This window comes from Aplidium turbinatum, chromosome 1 (genome assembly GCF_918807975.1).
Source record: "Aplidium turbinatum chromosome 1, kaAplTurb1.1, whole genome shotgun sequence".
In the NCBI taxonomy this organism is placed as follows: Eukaryota; Metazoa; Chordata; class Ascidiacea; order Aplousobranchia; family Polyclinidae; genus Aplidium; species Aplidium turbinatum.
In genome coordinates this window covers 33,000,325-33,010,209 of record NC_137472.1, presented here as the reverse complement: position 1 = coordinate 33,010,209, position 9,885 = coordinate 33,000,325, and positions in this window count along the sequence as shown.

The following is a 9,885-nucleotide window of genomic DNA, read 5'->3' as shown; positions in this document are numbered from 1 at the left end:
GCTTTCGTGCATAATCCAATTGTTACAGCATAACTGCAACTTTTTTACGAAAACTTAACCTTTCAGTAACCTGGGACGTGACTTAGATTTTTGTTTTTATATTAAAAACAAAAATGCAGCTAATCAAGAAAAAAATTTGCTGATATAATCAAGCAGTGACCTTTGCTAAAATTTAACGCTCTTTTTAATATCTAGCTGATCAAATAAAAATCCATATAAATATCCACAAACATACAAGCAGTTTCTTCAATTAAAAAAACATGATTGTGTAACTTAATTGGTGTTGAAGTCAACCTAACCTACTTGGATTTTAAATATTACGTCAAGCTACTTTGACAACCTCACGATTATTATAAACCTTTGCATTGTGTGAAAACACTAGTCAAAATTATCGAAGTCTCAAAAGCTTCAACTGCTCAGCTCCTTTTTCTGACAATATGAGATGGATCCCAGGTAGGAAAAAAAGGTATTCTTTGCGTTAATTCAACGTTTGTATAGTTACGTTGAATCAACGCAACAAAGACCTATTTACAAGCTGGGATGAAATCAATCGCCGCAGGTAACATACAACAACCAGAAATATAAAGCCATCAAATAGCCTATTTATTGGCAATGCAAGGGAATGAGACCGTTGAGAGAACAAAAACAGTTATTAGCGAGATGGTGCTTGCCCATAGATCAGACTTTCAAAACCACCAGATGAATCCTATTACGCGACAACAAACCAAACACGACTAAAATGTTACGAGTGTTTGTTACTGAACTTGGCTTTGGAAAAGCTGTTTATCTTCTATGCTGTTTAACACAAGGTTCAAAGAATCGGCGTTGTCTCAATAAGGATCTCAATAAAGCTACAGACTGATGGGCTAGCTTTATAAACCCCCGAATAAAGCATATGGGCATTTATTCATGACTACCTGTGATGTAGAACAAAGCTCAAAAGTATCTAATGCAGCAACAGCTTCGAATTGATGAAGTCTTTATAGTAAAAGAAAGTAAAAATGCACAGAGACATCGCGTCATATCACCGAGTCACAGAAAACATGTAGAGACGCATTTGCGTTTACAATCAACAAATATCCAAAGCAACAGTAGCGTAGCCAGGAATTTTGAAAGGGGGGGGTTTTGGCCACCCAACGGCGGGGGGTCTGGGAGGCCTCTCCCAGAAAATTTTGAAAAATTACTTTGAATTTGGTGCATTCTGAGAGCATTTTCAACAAAAATGTGGGTACGAATATTCCTGTAAAATGGTGCTGTCCGGTAGCATAGCAAAAGGATAAGATCATGTTTTCTTCGGCATTTTTCGGAAAAAAAGCTAAGTCTCTGTGTTTTCTTGTTGCTAATTCCTGGCTGAGATGTTTGAATGTTTGGTATTGGCAAAACTCGCTCTTTTAATGCAATTTTGTTTAAAATTAGGCAATTTTTATTTAGACTGAAAGCATCATTCTCAATATCGTGACGTCATACGCGTGCCAAAGGGGGGGGGGGTTGTAACCCCCAAACCCCCCCCCCCCCCTTGGCTACGCCACTGCAAAGCAATGATGTTTGTGTACACTCTTATTCTTGATTCGGTGAAATTTTGTTTACAGGCTAAACCTGGTAGCAGATGCAGACTTACCCTATAAGTCTCGGTGTGAATAAGCTGCCACAAACATGCGATGCACTCCCATCTCGATGCAGAGAACCAATGAAGAAGCTTACGTGGTTGTGTTCGAATGGTAAACTTTCGTTGAAAAAGAAACATCGTGAAAAAATTTGCCCAAAGTAGATTTTCTCAATGTTTATCAACCATAGTAATGTTGCATTTTTTTTTCAAAGATTTTAAATATGTCAAAATAATTTTACAAAACGTTTTTCGGAAAAACAATTATAATAACAAATCTGCAATAATTTTAGAAAAAAATTCTGATCGGTGGCTAATTATATGGTAAACAGTTCAACATGAAAGTTACACTTTGTTCCGTTCGTTGCAGCAATAAGTGATTGTGGTCTTGCTTAACGCGATGTTCTATCAAAGTGACGTAATATAAAATATTTTGAATTTTTGTTTCAATTTAACTTAGTAACACAAAGATAAATTTTGTAATAGAATTTAGATGCAATTGCCGATCTGGTCATATTTAGTTTGCAGGACTACTCTATATTCAGATGCTGGACTACTACGGACAATATTAAAAATGAAAAAAACCTATTTAAATTCATGACGTTTCATTTATGAAAAAAGCGTAGCTTGATATGCTTTTTTTAATATCATCAATTTTTTTGTTTCTGGACAAAATGCGAAGAAATTTTTTTCCCTAGGTTGAATTTCTTCAAGTTTTAGCAATCTGTCTTATCGTATTAAAAACACCTTACAACTTTAAGAAATGGACACAAAAATACAACGTTACTTTTTCAAATCTTTCAAAAACTGATTAGGCCAACAACAGTAGGCTAGTTTTAATATTATTTTTTTTAGGAAGAAAATTTGCGTTTCGCATTTCATTTGCCTCAAACAAAATGACATTTCTCAAATTTGAAACTCAGCTGGTTTCTCTGCCGTTTCTGCAATGATGCAACTTTTGATAAGTCACTCTCACTTTTGGTTGCCCGACATTTTGGAAAAGTAGGACTATCAACAACAAAAATAATTCAGTTGACTGGTAGGCCTCAAGCTATGATCAAAACCTCTTGTTACAAGAATTAGTGGTACATTTCTGATGGGGCCAAACACATGGCCGGAACACAGATATATTTTTATTGATTTTTGTTACAATCAACTGTCCTGCAGCTTCTATCCTACATCTAGCTTGACACAACGCAAGACTGAGTACTAAGCCGAGAGGCTACAAGAGAGCATCAGATCTTCGGTCTTGCCACTCGCATATATATTCTCATCTGTTTGGAGGAACTATAAAATGTTGCATTCTACCATTATTCTACTATAGCTATACTACTTGTTGACAATCGGGTTGTCAATACTATCTAATTTTGTTGATTCGTTGTTTTATGTGTCTGCGAAAGTACAACAACAAAAACAACAACTATAGGCCTACATTCTTCCCTAAAGACCCTATTGAGCACTGATATGCAGTAGTTTTGGTAGCCCTACTTTCGCACTTTTCAAGCCAAAAAAATGACAAAGCAGCTTGTAAAAATAATAAACAATTATAACAAACATCAAACTGGTGACCAAACACGTCTGCGAGGACGTATAAGTTGGCCGCAAGACGTAAACAATAAAACATTTTTAAATTGCATCAAGCTTCAACAGATTTAATCAGTGAAAAATAAACGTTTGCTTCACAAAGCTGATCACTAAGATTATAGACATGTTTTATTTTCATTATTAAAAAAACTGAGAACACAACATCAGGATTGAAGTACCAACCAAACAATGCACTCTGTGTGGCCGTAAAACCAGTTTTAAAGTTACTGTACCTCTTTACGAGTGAAATATATTTTCATGCCGTAACGTACAGACCACGCAGCCTTCACATGCATAGTAAAGGTCGAATAAACCAAGGTGTAAACTTCATTTTTGCAATCTCACTCCGCGTTAATCCACCATGAAAAATAAATTCGAGAACTTCTGATGCGTTAAATCAAAATTGTTTAATGTTAGACGGGAGCTTTGTTGATGAAATCGTGTTGCACACCTTAAAATACCAGTCTTTGCCGGGTGAACGTTTTTATCTATGCGTATGATAATGACTTAAATTGATCTAGTTTAGCGGTACTCAACAGGGGGTCCATGGACTCTCAAGGGGTCCGCAAAGCGTTTTCAGAGGGTCCACGAAAGTTTTCGAATTTGCAGCATGATTGATAAATTGTGACATTTATAAATTGGTTGGTTGTGATGTATTCATATTTAAAGGGTTAAATCTTTTTATAAGGCTATGTATGTCCAACTTAATTTTTTGCAGCATACTGTAGATTAATGTTTAATTCAGAAATGAAAACGTTAGTCAGCAGTTTATCCTTACTCAAAGTTTTGCTATGACTGTGATTTTGATTGCAACAAAATATTGATTACAAAAGAAAAAAGGGAGAATTATTTGTAGAAGTCGCAAAAATTTTATTAATTTTCGACAACATTGTTATGAAAAAAGTTGAAATCAAGATATAAATTTCCAATTTTTGATTCCTACTTAAGCAAATTCTTTTAAGTTTCTTCAGAACTCATGAAGCATTTGTTTCTGTAGTTGGGAGACAAGATAAATTTTTAGGGGTCCGCTACCCCTTCCAAGACACAAAAAGAGGTCTGCCAAAACAAACAGGTTGAAAACCACCCGTCTAGTTGGACTGTTTTACCATCAACAGTTCAACATAGGCTTCAATCTAATGTTTGGTTTAGTTTGATTTCTGATATTAAAAGATTGTTTTAATTTTTTTTAGTGTTAAAATGTTTAAAGTCAACTTTGGAGATCGTGTGCAAATAGTCGACCTTTTTAGTTAGCTCAATTTATTGAGACAGAAGTACGTAAAAGTAAGTTTTATGTTTTGTTTCAATTTACAGCATTTAAACGTAGCCTGTAAGTCATGCCATGAATGCCAAAAATCAACTTGGTAGTATTCTCCTGTCCCCAGCAAATTCGGTTCACGCAAGCCAATTGGTCAGTTACCACAATTGCTTGGTCAGACCAACCTTTTCTGAAATTCTGTTCCCATGTTCATCTCCGCTTATGTTGCATCTTCGTTGCATCTCCCATATGCATCTCCGCTTAACTCCGAAACCCGCTTCGATCGTGGTCTTTTATACGGTCTACTGCATGGGGAGTAAAATTGCACTGCAATTTATTTGCTTTCGAGCCTAAAATTCAAGTCATTTCTAGTCAAACGCTTCTTGTAGATAATTTTTATAGAGCTTATAGATTGAAATTTTTTCTCTATTGACCTGGAAAGAGTCCTAATTACTCTACAACATTAAGTTATCTCTTTTGCAGAAAAGCACAGTTTCTTATTCACAGCCAAGAATGGAATAAAAAAAGTTTTGAGTTTGCTAGGTGACAACCGGAGGGAGGCAAAGAGCACTTCCTGTCAGCGAGTTCTCTCTTCTGATTGTAAAATATTTTTTCAAGTAGGCTAGGTCTTAACCAGATTAGAAAAATTCTCATCGTAAAAAGTACCATAGCAACATCTATCTGACTGATCTGGTTCAGATTATCAACATTTTTGGGGCCAGCCTTTTAAGATGGCCAGTACTTCTCTCCTTAGCCTATACGTACTAAACATTTTTAATCCTCACCTATCGTGCCATTCAGCTGTATCAAAACCAATTGCACTCGAGGACAATTTACTAAGTTACCATGCTAAAGTGGGTCACAATAACTCGATTACCTCAGGTGCTTGCTTTGGTTTTTACTTTGGTCAGCGTCACTGATCTATTATCCTTTTCAATTACTATTAACAGTAATAAAATTTCAAGACTCCAATTAAAGAAAGAAAAGTTGTAACCTATTACACATGCTAATCCCAGCAGCGACATTGGGTGTAATAACTTAGGCCTACACTTTCAACGGAAGCTGCTTGACAGTACCATAGCACATGTTTCAACCACAAAATATTTTGGCATCATTACAAATCTTTGAGGATACACAACATAAAAGAACAATAGCTTACAATCACTCATTTCTTAAAAATTTATGTAGGCCTTATACTAGTTTAACTACATAGAATAGATTTATTGCTTAAGCTTTCAAGAAAACCGTTTTCATGAACTAGTTTGAAATTATTGTTGAATAAGAGTAGGTTCTGTACACTGAGACACACACAGCAAATATACATTTTTCGGTGAGTAATTGCGTTATTCCTAACATTTTACTAGACTCGTTTTACTATTCGCACCTTAGTTAAGATCTCCAAAAATGTATTGACCATGCTCAAAAGTAGGCTAGTCTAGGCTACATGTTTATTGCTCGTGTTTTTACTTTATTCAACTATAGTTTGTCAACAAGATCAAAAATAATGACTTTTGCAGAAATATTTTGGCTTATAGATGAAATTTCGTCATTCGAGAAATTCTAGATCAAGGTATTCTCATTCTCGAGATTCAGATTCCTCCCTACTAATATCTGGTAAACGATTGTCATGTGCAATTTTCAAGTCTTTTTTATTCCTTGCTGGGAGATTTTCTTAGAAAAGACAATGAACAACAAATGTTTTATTCTTCTTTTGTGAAAAACTTATAAAACTTTTGATCATTCCTATTAAGAAACGCTTTTGGCACAAACAGATGCCCAAATGACCTAAGAAATCTAATTTTCTTCAAAAAATAGTTTGCTCCAGTAAAAAATTTGGTTGTGCTCTCAGTAAGATGCAGTAAACATAGGCTACCGAGAAAAAGAATCTGTTTTTCTCAGCTTAGTGCGCAAATCCCACGACAGCGTATAGCCAAGCTGTGCAGTGTGCACCATCTTCCAACCAGGCTGTTTCTTTGGAAAGTTAATCAGTAATTTAATTAGTCTATTCTTTATGATGGCTATTTTTAGTAGCTTAAATGCTTTTCAACTCGAAAATGGCAACTTTTGCACAAATAATTAATTTTCACAAATCATCCTTTCATAAAGGTGTGAAAATGAAGTTCCAGCACAACACGTAGTAGTGTGGCTCTAATTTTGCTATTAAATTCGGCAAAGAGTGTTTTTAGTGATGGCCTACTGTAAACTACGTAGGCTACTTGGGTTTTCATGCACACACGATTGTGGAACCAGATAATGAACAAGTAGGCCTAGTCGAAATAAGGAAAATTTTTTTCCTGCAAAATTTATATTATAATAGGAAAACAAACTATGGTGCCCTCGATCCGCTACTACCTCAAGTCTAGCCTACTTTATGACCTTCCAGAAAAAGTTCACGTTTTGAAAAATTATTTTCAATATCTCAGACACTGACACTAAACACCAAGCGCAGACTGGAACGTGGTTGTTTTTTTTTAACAGTTTTTCTTTATTTTGTAGTAAATTTTTTATCTTAGACAAACAATCTCAAAATATGTAATTTTTTAAAAATTTAGGCCACAGGCACATAAAAGAGTATTTCTACAAAGTAGGCTAAGTTATATCATTAGTTAGAGTTAGACCACATTGTCGAAGTTTTACCCCTCTCGGGTTTAATGAAAATAAGAAACAAATCGTTTTGTCACCCAAAGTTTAAACAAATCGTGCTTCCGACTTGCGGTCAAGTCGAAAATAAAATTGAAAGTAAAGACGGACAACTTACAAGTAGCCTACAGGAGATTACTCAAATTTAAACTTTGCTTCACCTCTGGCGACTAGGTAGGTGGGTTATGTTTTTAATGTATCAAGACTTGTCGACAAAATAAAATGACTCTTATTTTATTTATGTTTAATCCGAGGCGCAGTTTTTCTTAGTAGCCTAAGCTTACAGTATGTTTATCATAGAAAAAAATATTAATGCAATATTACTTTTTATCTTACGGATGGTCCAACTATAACGTAGATTAAAAGAAAATAATTCTAAACAATCTTTTTCAAGAAATAAGCCGAATTTGCTTCAATTGATCTGAGGTACAAAAGAGAAAACGTGATGGTCACAAGAAGTGCAGCCAAAAGTTTCATACGTTGCCATTTATTTTGAGATAACGGTGATATAATCAGACAATTTACGCTAGTTGGTTTCTGGCGTAAAGCAATAAATAACGTTGCTGACAGGGTATGGGATGGAATGGAAGACGTTTTTTCCATCTTCCATCCTGAGATTTTTTTCCATTCCATCTCTATTCCATCTTAGAAATGTTCCATTCCATCTTCCATTCCATCTCAGAAATCTCTCCCATCTTCACATTTTGTGATCTCCTCGTTGAATATGCCACAAATAAACCTAAAAACCATAGGCTAAATTTAAGCTAAAAATTTAACAGCAGTATTTTCCTAAGGATTACGTACCGTTTGAATTATTGTTTGAACTTATCGTTCGAATTATTTCAGCAAGCAACGTAATATTTTGCATGTCTTGATAAAGCGTTAGAAAGTTAATGATGGAATTGGGATGGAATGATGGAAGATTGTCTTCCATCCCATCATCAAGATCTTCCATTCCTTTCCATCCTTGACATTTTTCATCTTCCATCCCAAAATCTTAGCCTTAGTTACGAAGTAAAGAAACACAAGACAGTGACATTATATGTTGTTTGAACAGCCCTTTAACAAAGAGTTGGAAGATGTTAGTTACGGTAGCCTATCTATTATACAACAGGCTATAACTTAGCCTAGGTCTAACTCAATATGACGGTTCCGACAACTTCACAAAGAGGCCATAGTATTTGCACTGTGGCGGCACTAATACCTGACCAATACCCACAGTGCGTAGTCCAGAGGCCCAAAAATATTTTTTACAGAAACTGTGTTACTTTTATTGGTTTCTATGCAGGCTATGACTAACTTCCCTCTCCAAGAGTGTCACATGTGTAGACTAAGTTAATACTGCAGAAGAAGCGATTTAGGCCCAGGCTACTTGGCATTCAGCACTTGGTTAAGTAAGCTAGTTGCTATGGGCCAGCGCGCATTGTGCTTGGCTAACCAAAGGAATCCGTGTAGTAATCACGCTAGGTCGTTATCCATCAAGACGTTTTCATTAAAAACTTGAACAGTCCACGAGGAAGGAAACTATTTCTCAGGTTGCGGAAGTATTTGAAGGTGTCTTCTTGTAATCTCCTAAACTAGTAGCCTACACTGAGATCCAAGAATGATTTTCAAGAGGCCTGCATAAACTTAGCAGTCAGTTTTTCAGGTAGCCTAGGCCTGCAGGGAAAAAAGTCTTTCAATTTGAATTTATATGCTACAACTGTATCAAGAAATGTAGAGAGTATAATTTTGTCTCCACGTGCAAACGTTTGTATGATAAAAAAAATCCTTTATAAAACTAGAAAAATATCACTTACAAAATGGATTTCAATATTTCGCTCAGGGACATCTATAACTACGGGATTGGAAACTCTATCCAGTGCTATACATCAGTAGGGTCATCACATTACTAGGACTACAGAAAGATTAACAAAATAAAATACCGACTAAAAGATATAGCCTACAAAGTTAGATTTTGCAATAATAATACAAAATGTACACTCACATGAAACTTAATTGATGTATAAAAGTACATTTACGCTGCTAGAAAAAAACGATGAATCCAAAAAAATGAATGAATGCAACGAGTCCAAAAACAGCCTACTGTTGTTCTTTAGCATTTTGCGTAGCCTACTGCAAATCGGATCAAAAGTAGCCTAAATGAGGAGTGTTCAAGCAATCAGTGAAATATGCTGTTGTATCATCAACTTGTTCACTGCTCGATCCAGTACGAAACCAATCCGTTTACGATGTCATCAGAACTAAAACCAACAGTCATTCTGGAAATTTTTTAAGCAGCAAACAAAATACAACATAACTGCACTAATGGAATACAAACAAATAAACAAACCAGGCAAGTAGACCTTACAATTTGCAGGTGAATTGATGATTACACTTTTGGTTGTTCGTTTAGTCTACTACTTGCTACCCTTTGAGGTCAATTTATGTGATTATTTGTCACAGCAGCGTACAAAGAAAATTGACCCTACTGGTGTATAAAATGGTTTTCAGTTCCACAGAGTTTCCAATCCCGTAGTGAACGATATCCCTGATTTCGCTTCTACTTTTTTCTCGACCTTTGCTATGTTGACGTGTATTGTTTTTTTGCTGTGATGGAATAAAAACAACTGAACTGATTTCTACGCCGCAATTAGCCTAGTCCGATTTGAAAGCTCTCTATCGTGTTTTTTGATTGAAGTAGGCTTGGCCTACTGTGTTGTGATGAGAAACCTCACAGCCAACCTTCTATGGCCACAATTTTTAGAGTTTATTTTTTACAGTGAAAGAAATTTGTAGAGATGCGTTTACCAGATGATGTATG